The following is a 15,680-nucleotide window of genomic DNA, read 5'->3' on the forward strand; positions in this document are numbered from 1 at the left end:
CTCCACATTAGTTCTCTGCAAACCATTTAGGAAATACACAATGGTGAAAGTTTTCCCATCCTGGAACAAATGACTCTCCCTTTCACTTGTACTTCAATTTTTTATCACTTAATCATTTTATTTCGTCTTTCAGTGAGCTGTCCAACTAAGAAGTAGTGGAACTGACATTGTTTAAAAGTCAATTTTTTTGTCTAACCATTTGTCAGAAGACAGTTTTATTTAATTTTATTTATTCATTATACATGTATATGCATTACTACTCTATCAGTTGAAATACTCATTGCTTCTACTCATTGTTTGAGGGAATGATATGCTCACATTCAGTTGAGGCAAAGTACCGTATTTTATACAAAGTGCTACTTATTTATCTATACCATGATATAATTAATTATACAAACATGCACATACATAAGATGGGTCTACCTAACATTGTCAAAATCCCACAGTCTTGAATCAGTGATAATCAAGATGAGAATATCGAAATCCCATGTCATCGATCCAGCGTGACAACAAAGATTTTAACAGGTTAAGTAACCCGATGTGCAGGGCAGTGTACTGTGCCCTTTTACCCAATGTAGTGCAATCTCACACTGGGTCGATGTAGTTAGGGTGCTAGGTGGCACCACCCCACGAGTTGGGGGTTTGGAGACGTTGCCCCTCACCAGAGTGGCTATCGGGAGATGGCAGTTACTGGTTTGCTTAATTGGTATTTGGTTATTTCACCTGGGAAGATCTTCAATACTCTTTACGTTCGATGAGGTAGGGCTTTGATATTCTTGGCTGGACTATTTTGGATTCCAGGTTGTGGGTTTTTGCTAATATGAAAAAAAAAAAAAAAAAATATATATATATATATATATATATATATATATATATATATATATATATATATACACACACACACACACACACACACACACACATACATATATCCCATGTGTGTGTGTGTGTGTATATATATATATATATATATATATATATATATATATATATATATATATATATATATATATATATATATATATATATACACAGACAGACACACACACACACACACACACATATATAGAATGATAGGGAAATACTTATATGTATAGATATGTTTATATACAAACACAATAATTCTGTGTTTACATGGATGTGTGTGTGTGTGTGTGTGTGTGTGTGTGTGTGTGTGTGTGTGTGTGTGTGTGTGATTATGTACTTTGTGTATGTATTCTCTCTATCTTCAACCACTGATTTTCATTAAATATGACACTCAGTGAGGAATGTGCTCGGTGCATGTTACACACATTACTTGAAAATGACAAATTTCTGCACTTGTGGAAAGTGGATGGGAAAAACATTGGTCTACATGAATTGAAGTACCAGCTGGATTTGGTAATTATCAAAGATCGCCTGCCATGATCCAAGTTAGTATCACCAAAGGTAGTACATAATTCTCAGGTCTGGGGTTGCTTGGGTCAATCTCCAACCAACTGGGATACGTTAAATGGAGCATAAAAAGGTGAATTGCCTATGTGTAAGATGGAGTGACAATGAAGTTCGTCCGCTAATTAACTATGAACCTGCTATACAGTCTCCCTGACATTTGGACTTGCTCCGTCCATTTTACCTTTTAAATAGTTCCGTACTACATGACTGGTAGACCTTATCTAATCAGAGTTTTTTTTCTACAGTAATCAGAGGAAGTGCAGTGCACATTACATAGTGGATTCAACTCCAAAATCATTGCAGTTGGTAAATGTGGATGTTATTAATGTGGTCTCAATTGAGATTTGTAGACATGTGGTTTGATGTGGATGTATGTGGAATTGGTTGGAAAACGTGATGCGATGGCTCCTGGGTGACTGGACTCAAGATAATTAGCCTGAAAAAGGTAATAGTTATGTAGCATGGGACTGAATAATTTCCATCCAATTCTCAGTGTTTTGGTCATCAGAAAGCATTGATTAGACAGGATAATGGCCAATTGTGTTGACCATAAAAATAAAGTAATTCTAATTCAGTAATGTATATCCATAAGGAAATGTGTGGTACGGTGGCAACTGGTATCCTGGGAACTGTTTTGTATATGTATGTGAAATAGGCCTCTGCTCCTGAGACTTTGAGCATGACTGTATTCATGGTTTGTGCGTTTGTTTTCTTTGAAGCCCATGATGTGTGTTATTTCTGCAATGTCCAGATGATGTGCAGCCAGTGACTGAGCAATACTTTTGGGATGCTATACGGTGAATGTATGTGGATGATAGTAAAGTTGCCTGCATTTGTTTTGGTTACAAGACAACCTAAACTTAGCATAACTAGAGTACAGGTGGGTCACCGAACTTGGAATAATGGAATGTGCTGTAACCTGAAAGGCACCATAGCTTGTTTTTTCCTCATACTTAGGTTAAGATTTGATCACTGAGCCATATGATGAAACTAGTAGTGATTTCAAGTTTTGTAAACAAGAGAAAGATAAGGTACACAGTGCAAATGAGCTGATGCTGATGCATTTTAAATGGTTGTGAATGATAATATGGTTAGCAGCAGCATATAAGTGCAGTCAATGACTTTAGTGTGGCATACTATTTACTGATGTTAACAGAATATGAATCCTTCAGATTTAAGGGGATGTTCTTTAGAAAAGCACTGTACTGAAGTTGGTATGCAGCAATCATGTACTTTGTCATTGTTACTCTTTCATGGTACAATCATACTTAAACATTGTTGGATTAATTTACCCGTGGCTGATGTGTGCTTTTACGGTTCTGTTTGTAACTGAGTGCTGTATCTCAAAGATAAACATACTCTTTGACTTTTGTTAATAAAATGTCTTTGTCTTGTGCTTTTCGCCTGTATTTGATTTTTAGAGTTTATAGCCATGGAGACCAAGTACACCAGTGAGAGTGCACCGGCAGTGAGACAGGGTGATGGTTCGCCGAGCAGGACACATGAAATGCATACTAATTCTGGAAGGCAGACTACTAAAAAGCAAGGAAATATGAGGGAGAGGAGTCAGAGAGAACGACAACAAGCCAACATGACACATGATGGATAACAGGATTGTCAGAGTGTTACAGGTACAGTTTCACCCAAAAGTGAGGTTGGCAACGACATTATCAAATGATTTGTTATTAAAAATGTGCACATGACATAGGGACATGTTGATGATAAAAGCTAATTACATTTTCATTTGCTAGGGCAGTATTCCTTTAAAAAGTGGTGCCAAAGATGTTAGGTGTAGTGGCATAATACATCTTTACAGGCACATTCCTTATGATTAACTAATGAAAATGCTTGTGTAATTACAGAACAAAATTCAAGGACTATCAACAGACGAAATGCGTTATCTGTGCAATCTGATTGCAGAAAGGAATCCAGCACTAGATACTTGAGGAGCAAGAGAGGCGGAACACTGAAAATACTGAACAATGTCATGCAGAACTACCTCCTACTTTTTGTGTGTGCCACTGCTGCAGGGATATGCCTACCGTATGAGAAAGAGTCTGTTGTGCAAATTCACCAACAAACTGTTTATCTCTTGTTCCGGTGAGTGATTACTTAATAAGACAGCATGTTGTACACTGACAAAGATCAAATCAGGCTAATGTAATAGTACATCATGAAAACATATTTATACCGTGTAGGCATGAATTTTATATCACCCAAGTTGCCTATAGTTTATTACAAACTTAAAAGGGCAGTGACACCAGGAGTGCCATGATTGACAAAAGAGTTGGACACCATAAATTAATTTTAATGGAACACCTAGGAAACTGCAAATTATAATTGCAGCCTGTGTGCATTACAAAGTAATGTAGTCTCACATGTTTCACTTATATAAGTGTGTGTGTGTGTGTGTGTGTGTGTGTGTGTGTGTGTGTGTGTGTGTGTGTGTGTTCGTGACTCGACATAAGTAGTGTAATGATGTAGCAGATTAAGAAGTTATGTCTTACCATAACGTTCCATGTTAGTTGTCTTCTTCTCGCCTTCTTTCTTGCTGGATGGGTTCGGAGCCGAGGATCTCGGCCTATACTATAGCTCGAGAGCTATTTTTACCGGCTCGAGGCAGCCCTATATCCCACAATACCATGCGCTAACTCCCCAGATCTCGTTTGGAAGCTAAGACATAGTATAAAAAGTAATATTATAATAATAATATTATAATCCTCTTTTACGAGTACAGGTTACCTGCTAGTAACACTAAGGATACCATGAAAGACGCAACATATTGTATCTCCAGAAATGGAAGGACTCAGAACCTCGAGTCTATCCAGGCTAGGGGCAGGAGGGAGGGGCTTAAGAAAGAAGGCGAGAAGACAACTAACATGGAACGTTATGGTAAGACATAACTTCTTAATGTTAAGTTGTCATTCTCGCCTTCATTCTTGCTGGATGGGACAGCATCCCTAGCATCTTAGTCCTGGGTGGCTCAATGGAACAGACTCCTGAGTACAGTGGAACCAAAATCAGCTCTATTTCTGGAGGCTAGATCAAGCTTGTAATGGGCAATAAAGGTATGTTTGGAAGCCCATGTAGCTGCTGCACAAATGGCATCTAGTGGTAACCTTGCTTGAAAAGCCGTTGAAGTTGATAGTGCCCTGGTTGAATGAGCTTTAGGCCTATAGGGTAGTTGCCTGTGTCTCAATTCATAGATCAAGGTAATAATAGATGTCAGCCATCTGGAAAGAGTAACTTTCGATACTGGAAGCCCTTTCTTGCCTGCAGCATAAGAGAGGAAGAGCTGGTCTGACTTTCTGAATTGTTTTGTCCTGTCTAGGTAATACCGTAATTGGCGATGAACATCTAATGAATGTAATTTTTGTTCAGCCCTGTTGGTATAGTCTGGGAAAAAGACGGGCAAATCAATGGAGTGATTTAGATTTGCTTCCGATAACACTTTTGATAGGAAGGAAGGGTTTGTTCTGAGAGTTACCCTATCTTTATGAGAAACCAAATAGGGAGGATGGACAGACAAGGCTTGAAGTTCCAATACCCTTCTGGCAGATGTTATAGCTACTAAAAACAGCGTTTTCCAAGAAAGAAGTTTGAGGGAGCAAGAAGCTGCTGGTTCAAAAGGGGGTAGAATTAGTGAGGTTAGAACTAAATTCAAATCCCATTGTGGGGGTGGATCTTTGACTGGAGGTCTGAGCAACAAGATGCCCTTGAGAAAGGCTTTACAGAGTTTGTGGGACATAATATTTGCTTCTGAGAGTCCAGCATGAAAATTAGCCCTAATTGTACCCTGATAGTGGCCGATGATGACCCCAAATGAAAAAGCTCCGCCAGAAAGTCTAGAACCTCATGAATGGGTGCATGGAAAGGATCTAAGGATCTAGTTTGTGCCCAGTGTGAAAAGCGCTTCCATTTACTCGCATAAGTATTCCTAGTATTGGACTTATGGGAAGCCAGAATGATATCACGAACAGGAGGAGAAATAAGGGGAAGCCTGGCTATGGCTGGAAGTGGAGCAACCAAGCTGTGAGGTTGATGGAATGTAGAGACTGATGCAGCTTGCCCGTGAGGTGGGTCAATAGATCCGGAAGGGGTTCCAGATGCCAAGGCTGTTCCAGTAGGTATATGTGCAGGAACGGGAACCAAACTTGTTGAGGCCAAAATGGGGCAATGAGGATCATTTTGGATCTCAATGCGGTTGCTTTCTGAATTAGTTGCGGGATCAATGGAAAGGGAGGAAAGGCATAAAGAAGACCCCGGGGCCAAACGTGAACAAGAGCGTCTCTGAGGGGCTGGCCTGGTACAGGAAAAAGTGTGAAGAAGTCGAGGCACTTGCTGTTTTGCGGAGTTGCGAATAGGTCGCAGCAAGGCTGGCCCCACTTCCGAAAAATTCCGTCTACTACCGCTTGATTTAGAGACCACTCGTGAGGCATGAGGATAGTTCTGCTCAATCTGTCTCCTATGACGTTGGACTTTCCGGGGATGTGCGTTGCTATCAGAAACCGTTGAGATGAAATTGCCCATTGCCAAAGTCTGAATGCTTCTCGACAGAGGGGGTAGGACCTTGTTCCACCCTGCTTGTTTATGTACCACACCACAGACATATTGTCCGTTTGAACTGCTATAGTCCCCGTGGGAAGAGAGCTCTGAAGGGCCTGCAACGTCAAAAGCACCGCCCTCATCTCCAGGATATTTATGTGCAGGTGGCATTCTGACTGTTGCCAAGTGCCATGATAATGCCCCCCCCACCCGATCAGGGAGGCATCCGTTGTGACAGTGGCAACTGGAGGGGGGAGAACAAAGGGTCTGCCCTGAAAAAGCTGAGGGGAAACCATCCACCAGGAGAGATGTTTCTTGCAAGATGGTGTTATCAAAATGTTGTGGGTCATTGGCAGCTGTTGAAAGGACCACTGAGAAAACAGCATCCACTGAAGGAGTCTCATGTGGAAGCGGGCTAATGGAAGTAGAAGAATCGCTGCCGCCATGAGGCCCAACACTTTCAATACTAGCTTGACTTGGACTCTGTTGGGCTGAAACAGAAGCTGAACATTCCGCCTTATGTCTGTCACTCTCTGAGGTGGTAATGTTGCAGACATTTCTGTGGTGTTTAATACGGCGCCTATAAAGTTTATACATTGACAAGGCGACAAGGAGGACTTTGCAAAATTTATAGAAATACCCAGGCTGTTGCAAAGAAGGATAGTATAATCCCTGGCCATTATGAGATCCTGTTTGGTGGTAGCGGAAATGAGCCAGTCGTCTAAGTATGGAAACACCTGGAATCCTTTCTGTCTCAGGTGAGCCGTGACCACTGCCAAACATTTGGTGAACACCCGGGGGGGCTGTGGTGAGACCAAAGGGCAGGGCCCTGAATTGAAAATGACTGACTCCCAGCCAGAAGCGGAGAAACCTCCTGGAGCGCCTGTGTATCTTTATGTGGTAGTACGCGTCCTGGAGGTCTAACGAGCACATCCAGTTGTCTCTGCCCAAAAAGGGTAGAATGGACTGCAGTGTTACCATCCGAAATTTTGTCTTTAATACATAGTTGTTTAACCTGCTGAGGTCCAAAATGGGTCTCCAATCTCCTGTCTTTTTTGGTACCAAAAAGAATCTGGAGTAGATTCCGGATCCCAGCTGATCTGCTGGGACTGCCTGGATGACTCTTTTGTTTAACAGCTTTTTTATTTCTAGCTGAGCCTGACCCCTTTGTGCAGGTGGTATGTCTGGTAGGGGTTTTGGCGGTTGTACCGGATGGAAAGTGAAAGAAATTTTGCAACCCTCGGATATGATCTTCTGTACCCATGTGTCTTGGGAGATGGATTGCCAGGCTTCCGGGTACAGAGATAATCTTCCCCCGACTGCCTCCGAAGGCGGACAGTCGGGCAGCTTCTCAGGGATGCTGAAAGGGTTGGTCAGGGAAAGATTCCCTGGAACCCTGGTTCTGTGGATCTCCTCTGCCCCTGGGGCGGCATCTGTTATTATTCCCCCCTCTGCCTCTAGGGGGAAATTCACCACGTGCGGCAGGCACGACTCCCTGTGGTTTGCGGAACCACATCTTTCCACCCCTCTGTCCCTTAGGATAAGGTCTAGAAGGCGTGGAAAAACAGACTCCCATGGCAGAGAGAGTCTTACCATCTTGCTCGCATCTGGTGAGGGTATTCTTCACCTGAGGCCCTAACAATTCCGAACCGTCAAAGGGGGTGTTGGTGAAGGACGCCTTGAAGGGGTCGGCAAAGTTACAGAGTCGCATCCAAGCGTGACGTCTCAACGCAACGCCTGTGCCAGCGGCCCTACTCGCTCCATCGGCTGCATAAGAGATTAGCCGCATGGAGGAGTTAACAATGGAGTTCAGGATAGCCAGCTGAGAGTTTATTTTGTCCTTAAACCCCGCAGCAGAAGGATCCTGTACCGTTTCACCCAGCTCTGTGAGCAAGTCTCTCTGAAGGCGGGTGAAATGACATAAATAGTTCAGCGATCGCATAGAAAATGTCGCTGAAGCAAAGGTCCGCTTGCCGTACCTGTCCATGGTCCTGGACTCTTTGTTAGGAGGATGAACAGGTACAGAAGGATCAGCTAATTCCTTCTTAGTGGCTGCTGCTACCACCACAGCATCAACTGAAACACCTTTGGTGAGAAAGGATTTGTCATCTGGTGCAGAAATAAATTTAAAAGGCCTCCTAGGGGTAGGTTCCATTGAATCAGGAGCTGCCACGCCTTTCTAGCCACTACCTCCATTAGTGGGTCGAAAGGGGGAGACACCCAGGAGGTGGAAGGGCGAGATCCAAAGGCATCAAGGTAAACCGACTTGTCCTCGGAAGGTTTGAGAGTGGACCAATTTCCCCTCTGTCTTAGGATCTCCAGGATGTCTGAAAAGGAGACATCCTCAGAGGGGGATCGGGGGAACCCTCCGACTCATCCAAGTTGGTGTCCGATGTGACAGACTCGGGGGAGTCTATGTGCTTCCTCTTGCACTTTCTTTTCCTAGGGGGTTCCCCTGAAACTTCAGGGGAACCCTCAGAAGAGGAGGAGACACCCAAAGTGGGTACCTTACATCTTGGATCTCTGCTGTCGGGTATAGGAGGGTGGCCAGAGACCGTAACAGGCACTACAGAGGGAGGAGCCGCAGAACTTAACCTTGGAGTGGACACTGGGTCCAGCACACTTCTCATCACCTCGAAGGCTCCCCTATCAGACACCAAAGGTAGCTCCAGCTCCGAAGAGGCCAGAACCGCCCCCGGAACCAGAGCCGAAGCTCCGAGAGGGAGAGCGGGGTCGGACAAGGGTCCGATGCCACTCGCCCCCTCGGAGCCGACAATGGAGTCCCGGCGCCCGGACCTCTCCATGGACGGAACCAATAAAGAGGTCGGAGCCGACGACACCGGAGCCAAAGGATGGGGTATCGGCTCCGACGTGGGCAAGGTCACGGTTCCGACGAACTCCGGCTCCGAACTCGAGAGATGAGTCGGAGGAGGAATGGATAACTGTATCAAAAGAGCCACAGTCTGGTGAGATGGGCTCTGAAGCATTTGGGCCAGTGCCTGAGATTTTATGAGTCTACTGACCACCCTCTCTATGTCGTGGTCGGAGAGCCTGGAAGACCTCGATGAATGAGTCCTATGACTCCGCTCCGATAGGAGGGGGGGACCTCGGAGCCGATCTGACGGACTCTAAAGAAGGGGACATAGAGCGCTTGCGCGCCGGGGTCGGCTCCGATGATGGTTTCGAAGCGGAACCCACTTTGCTCGCCTCGGAGCCAGCCGGAACCGAGGTCGGAGCCATCTCGACAACACCAGCCCTCGGCTCAGAAGCTGGAGCCGAGGGTTTGGCGGTTTTTGATGACTTCCCCGAGCCAGACTTGGACGGGGAGTCATCAGGCTTTAACAAGCCCCTTAGAATGAGCTTGTTACGCCTTTCTGCAGGACTCAAACTAAATCCGTGACAAACGGAACAAGAGTCCTGCAGGTGTAAAGGCCCCAAGCAATAGACACAAGAAGTGTGACCGTCTGTCAGAGACATTTTCTGACAGCACGAGTCACACTTCTTGAATCCCGAGACCTTAACGTCTTTGGACATTGCCCTAAAGACAGTCACTCAATCAGCACACACACTCACTCACTTACACACAAGGGGGAGATGAGGGGGCTGACTAAAACAACAACACACACACACAGGGGTGAGTAAACAGAAAAACTAAAGCCTGTAGGCCTGATTATAAAAGTTAACTACAGGGGTGGGTAGGGCTTACGAAACAAACACTATTAAGTATAATATCGATAGGGAACAAAAAGTAGAGAAAATAACCTAATAAACTACCTCAAAAAATAGAAACTTTGTTGAAAATTCCTTTACTGACCTGAGCCGGTAAAAAAGGCAACCTCGCAGCGAAGCGGCAAACGAGATCTGGGGAGTTAGTGCATGGTATTGTGGGATATAGGGCTGCCTCGAGCCGGTAAAAATAGCTCTTGAGCTATAGTATAGGCCAAGTCGGAGCCGAGGATTGGCTCCGAACCTATCCAGCAAGAATGAAGGCGAGAATGACAACTTAACATATATGGTTGTCTGTAGTACTGACAGGTATTCTTTGTGATGTGTAACAGTGTTGGTGGAAATGACATGAAGGTCAAATTCTGCTCTTTTCATATACAAGATGAATTCTTCAAGCAGATGCTGTCATGGTTCAAGGCACCAAGTACACACTGCAATGTAAATGGGTACAGTATATCAAGAAAGTAACCCATAATCTCTGAATGAACTCTTGATCTTTGTGCATGGTAAAGAGTAATGTCATATGGTTGATGATGGACATTACTGTGTACAGTATATAGGATTTATCATCTACGGCTGAAATAACTGCAAATACACATTGAACTCATTTTTTAAATACAGCACATACAAATAAGCTCCTCATATGGAAAGTGCCTGAGCAAATGATTAATGTATGTAAGAAGTGCCAGTAGACTGAAAGTAGTGGTGAGCTGTAGCAGCTAATGTGTTTGGAGTTTAGAAGGAAAGTAGACAGTGTTGAGAGGTACTTGCTGTATTGAAAGTGAAAAGAAATCTATTAGCTTACTTCGTGTGAAACTTAATTCAAATTGGTATGAACATGACACTGGCTATGCATTCGGAAATGTACTTTTGCATTATTACAACATTTGTTTTACTTGTTACAGAAGTTTGACTGTTTCATCGTAATGGTAATTGGCTGTAGTTGAAAGTAATGTGATTTTTGTTTCAGGAAATGAGTGAAATTGTGTTTCATCAGTGTTCTGCAAGTTGCCGATACATACAGATGGGCTATCTTTGGAATACCATCAGAGAATGATGAAAATTACCGCTTTCAGCACTCTGCCCATCAACAGTTCACTGGCGGTATGGACGGCTTGGGAGTAGAGTGCATTGAATTACTCCTCGTTGCTGTGTATGTCACATTTGTGACAGATATCCCAACCATTTATGCCAGTACACTGGTTTTCTACCTCACCGGAGGACAGCACATGAGTAGTAGTAAAAAGTTAACCTTTATGCATTACTGTAAGAATAGCAAATATTTTTAACATAGTATGTTTTGTTTGGACTGTAGTTTTACAATAAAAAATTAACTGTGGTTAAAAAACATTGACGTTTGTATATTTGTCAAGGATATTGCAGTGTACCATGAATAAATCGGTGCACATATAACAACTGTATATTGAATTAAATGAATGGTAAGATGTACTTAGTGTAAAATAAAATAATTATTTCTTGTGGTACACTACTTGGATACAGAGGTCTTAAAGATAGATTGATGATTATTGAGATGTGACTGTATGAGAGATATAGGTCTGTTATAATGCAATGTCAGGAAAATGATTATGCAGGAGTGCAAAGTAGTGTTGAGGATATGCAGTGCTATGTGTGTGTGAAAGACAGTGTATACTTAGGGGAAAGAGAGGCATGTAAAGCAATACTTAGGTTACTGTAAATTAGTTTGAGTCTGAAAACAGTAGTTCCAATAGAAGTGACTATCTACATACTCATATAAAACAGAACCGAGCTATGTGCGCCCACTTCTATGAATGAGTAATAATTTCTGAGCATTTGGCATAACACCAGAGTGCCCCATGCATTCAGTTCGTGCATGAAGTGGCTCAGAACTGAATAACCAGAATGGCCTTACAAGTAAACATTGGTACGAACTACATTTCATGTGCGGCACAGTAGAGTACTTGGTTAACATTGTATAAGTATACACCACTGACTATTAGTAATGGTTTTCAGGTTAGGTAATAGCAGGAGTACATATTCACAAGGCTGAAACTGAAAGGTTATTTCTTAATACAGGTGCCTGTTACAGTGGAACAACACACGCGAGACATGGTCAGCTTGACAATATGTGGGTGGTCACATGATTTGGGAACAGATGCCTACATTTGTTATCTGGAATGTGTGAGATGAGAAATAGTATGGTGGAATGAATCGCACAATTAGCAGTGTGCCACAAGTAATAGCAGTATCAGTGGGATGTCACAATTAAGCACACGACATAACATATGCCAGGATGCTGAAAGTTTGCCCATGGATGAGTGTAACAGATGCATCTGAAACATACTGTATTGAAGATTCATTTATGTGAGCCATGACAGCACAAGACATTTCATCATTGACAGGTGATAACTGACTCTCCACCAGACCAGTCTGATGTCCACCATTTGTTTATCACATGCTGTCCCATGGACGGCTGAAAGCAGTTTGTCAAACCCAGGTGAAGACTAAGTTTTTCAAAGGTGTTCTTACTGCCAAACAATGAACGACCTTTGATATCAGTTCTGAATGCGACTCTGTGTCCTAACCCGGTATGAGATAGTGCACAAAATAAAAATGTGACTCCAGAAAATGTTATGTTTTCATCATTCAAGTTTTCTGGTAAGACTTACTCTGAAAGAAGACTATCTTCACATCAGAACTTACTCCCGTTTCATAACCTTGTGTGTGTATGGATGATGTTATGGGTTGCCTACCTTACCCTTTGGGCAATTCACTGGAGCTGGCACACTGACAGTGTGTAGCTCCATGGGGAACTCATGGCAAGCTACAGGCTATACCCAGTTTTTACCAAAAGTAGTGGACTTGATTATCTGTCCAAAATCTGTTTCAAAGTGTCAACAATTGATCCCTTTGGTGATACATCTGTTGCCCAAGCTGTGATTCCCTGTCAATAATTTTTTTTATTTATTTTATTTTACATTTGTTGACCGGGCTAGTCTAACTGGATATATGTCCATTTTCAGTAGAGGCCCGGGGAGAAAAGCTCCAAACATGAATACTGACAATGTTAAACATATATAAAAAGGCATGTAAAATCACATAAAGTGAAAGCATTGGTAAAAAAAATATAATACTCAGGTTATAAACTCTAAAAATATTACTCTAAAAATTATACTAAAAAAAAATATTAGAGTAAACAAGATTATACTAAATACAATAGTGGGTAAGAGTAAAACCAAATTAAGAGAGAAAGGCCTTTACGTTTTATAGAATTACTAAGAAGAAAAGAGTAGTACCTAGATTAGGGGGCACAGGATAGAGGAGTAGGGAAAGGAGTAAGAGAAGGAAGGGGGAAGATATCAGTCTTAGCACATGGACAAAGCCAATGAGTTTTAAGATGTTCTTTGAGGTGTTTTTTAAATAGAGAAGTAGAAGCTAAGATTGATAGTTCAGAAGGAAGTTGATTCCAGTTTTTACCTGCTGTGTTAGAGAAAAGTGAGTCACCAGCTTTGTTGTTGGATTTAATTGTGGAAAGTAGGAGCTTGTTAGCAGAGCGTAGTGTAGCAAGATTTGTATATGGTGTAATCAGATTAGAGAGGATAGGGTGTTGTTAGGATGGTATAGGATCTTTTGAGTGATAAGTAATTGTTGACAGAGTATATGGTTTTCCAGTTCTAGCCATCCAAGTTGTTTGAGGTTGAGGCAGTGGTGAGTTTTGAAGGGGGAGCATGTAATGAATCTAGCTATGCTATTATAACAGGTGACAAGTTTGGAGAGGTTATTTTTTGATAGGTTAGTATATACAGCAGAGGCATAGAAAAGGGTAGAAATTAGGTGGGTTTGTGCAACAGTTTTCCTGGCAGAAGGGGTAAGGAAGGGTTTAATTCTATATAGGGTACCGAGTTTTTTGTTAATGGACTTTATGGTGGCGCTGATGTGGTCATCGAAGGTGAGACGATTGTCAATTGTAACACCTAGTAGGCGGGTTGTAGAGTCTGGGGTTATGTTGGTAGCATTGTTAGAGGTTACAGAGAAGGATGGAGTAGATGATTTATGAGTAGGGGTAAAAAGTAGTAGTTTTGTTTTTTTGGGATTTAAGAGGAGACAGTGTTGCATAAACCAGTTTTCAACATTATGAAAAACAGTTTGGGTGAGGGACTGGAGACAGTCTATGTTCTTGGCTGAACAAATTAAGGTGGAATCATCTGCATATTGAATGCAGGTGGCTTGAGGAATATTTAAGTGCAGATTGTTAATAAATAAGGAAAAAAGAAGGATGACAAGTCTTTGTCCTGTCTGTGACATAGACTTGTGTTAATGTTGTGTTCTCTACACATTTGCAGTTACAAGACCGTTTCTGTAAAGGTGAAGAAAATATATTTAAATCTAGACCTCTTTTTTAAAGTTTTCCAGCCATACTTCTGGTATTTGGGATGTCATGACATCTAAAATTGTCATGATACACATTGAAAAACTACACACGGGAAACCTTTAAAGTTCTGCTTGGTGTTATGTGGTTAAAAAACAGGTACAGCATATACTGTGTTTCCTCACAGCAAGATGCTGTATGGTTCAAATCTCGGCTCAGGTGCATTCACTGGTGAGTGTGCATGTACACACTGTGTTCAGGTGTGTTTTCTGCAGACGCGCAGGCTTTCCTACCACACTAAGGAAGGCATACAATAGGTGGATTTGGACACCTGAAATTGACGTTGGTGTGTGAAGGTGCATGTGTATGAGTGGCATGGCAGAACCCATATGACAAGGCTAGCAAAGTTGGTGTTGTCAACCATGGCTATAGCTGCATTCCAGTCCTGTACTGATGACACAAACACATTGTCAAAATGGGAAAAAGGTATGTGGGTGCATGTGTGCCACCAGAATTTACTTGGGTCTCAGCAACACTTGATTACTTCCCAACCTGGTTCTGATTTCTGGTCCTGCTGGTTTTTGATTAATGGTTTGATTTGTGGACATACAAGAGATATTTCACTGCCATATCCATAGTAGTTTAAAAATAAAGGCACACATTACAGATATTGAATCTACGCAACACTCTTTATTCTATTTACAGCTTACTGTTTGTGTCTGGTATCATGGTGCTCCGGTGAGAGACAAAACGGTCTGTCAGCCACCCAGTAACATGACTGTTAAATTGTAATTAATAACTAAACAAATAAATAAAGAAAATGCTAAACATGGAAATAATGGGAATAAATTAAAGTATGTCATGTAGAGGTAAAGTTTATTTGATGGTACCTTGGAGAGTACAGTAGACTTTTTTTTTGTTGTTGTTATTACTTATTACTACAGAGAAGTGAATGTTTGGTTTCACAGGCCATGCTGTCTGTGTACAGGACATAAAACAGAGTAGTGGGTACTCATCATCATTCATCATCATTCTCTTTTGGCTTTTCCCATTAGGGGTCGCCACAGCGGATCATCTCTTTCCATTTCTTCCTATCCTCTGCATCTTGCTCTGTCACACCAACCGCCTGCATGTCCTCTCTCACCACGTCCATAAACCTTATCTTAGGCCTTCCTCTATTCCTCTTACCTGGCAGCTCCATCCTTAGCATCTTTTCCCAATATACCCATCATCCCTCCTCAGCACATGTCCAAACCAACGCAATCTCGCCTCTCTTGCTTTGTCTCCAAACTGTCCAACATGAGCTGACCCTCTAATATACTGATTCCTAATCCTATCCATCCTAGTCACACCGATTGCAAATCTTAACATCTTTAACTCTGCCACATCCAGCTCTGACTCCTGCCTTTTTGTCAGTGCCACTATCTCCAACCCATATAACATAGCTGGTCTCACTACACTCTTGTAGACCTTCCCTTTCACTCTTACTGATACCCGTCTGTCACAAATCACTCCTGACACTCTTCTCCACCCATTCCACCCTGCCTGTACTCTCTTCTTCACCTCTCTTCCACATTCACCATTACTCTGAACTGTTGATCCCAAGTACTTAAACTCGTCCACCTTT

At 42.4% G+C, this 15,680-nt stretch overlaps 1 long non-coding RNA gene across 1 annotated transcript; it reads left to right on the forward strand.

The window, feature by feature from the left end:
* Positions 1 to 2,865: 2,865 nt before the first annotated feature.
* Positions 2,866 to 11,008, forward strand: LOC122807876. The gene is made up of 3 exons (XR_006365741.1): positions 2,866 to 3,065; positions 3,297 to 3,534; positions 10,676 to 11,008. It is a non-coding gene; the product is annotated as an uncharacterized LOC122807876 (long non-coding RNA).
* The last annotated feature ends 4,672 nt before the right edge of the window (positions 11,009 to 15,680 follow it).

Source organism: Protopterus annectens, chromosome 1.part1, assembly GCF_019279795.1.
Source record: "Protopterus annectens isolate FY-2018-M chromosome 1.part1, PAN1.0, whole genome shotgun sequence".
NCBI lineage: Eukaryota > Metazoa > Chordata > Ceratodontiformes > Protopteridae > Protopterus > Protopterus annectens.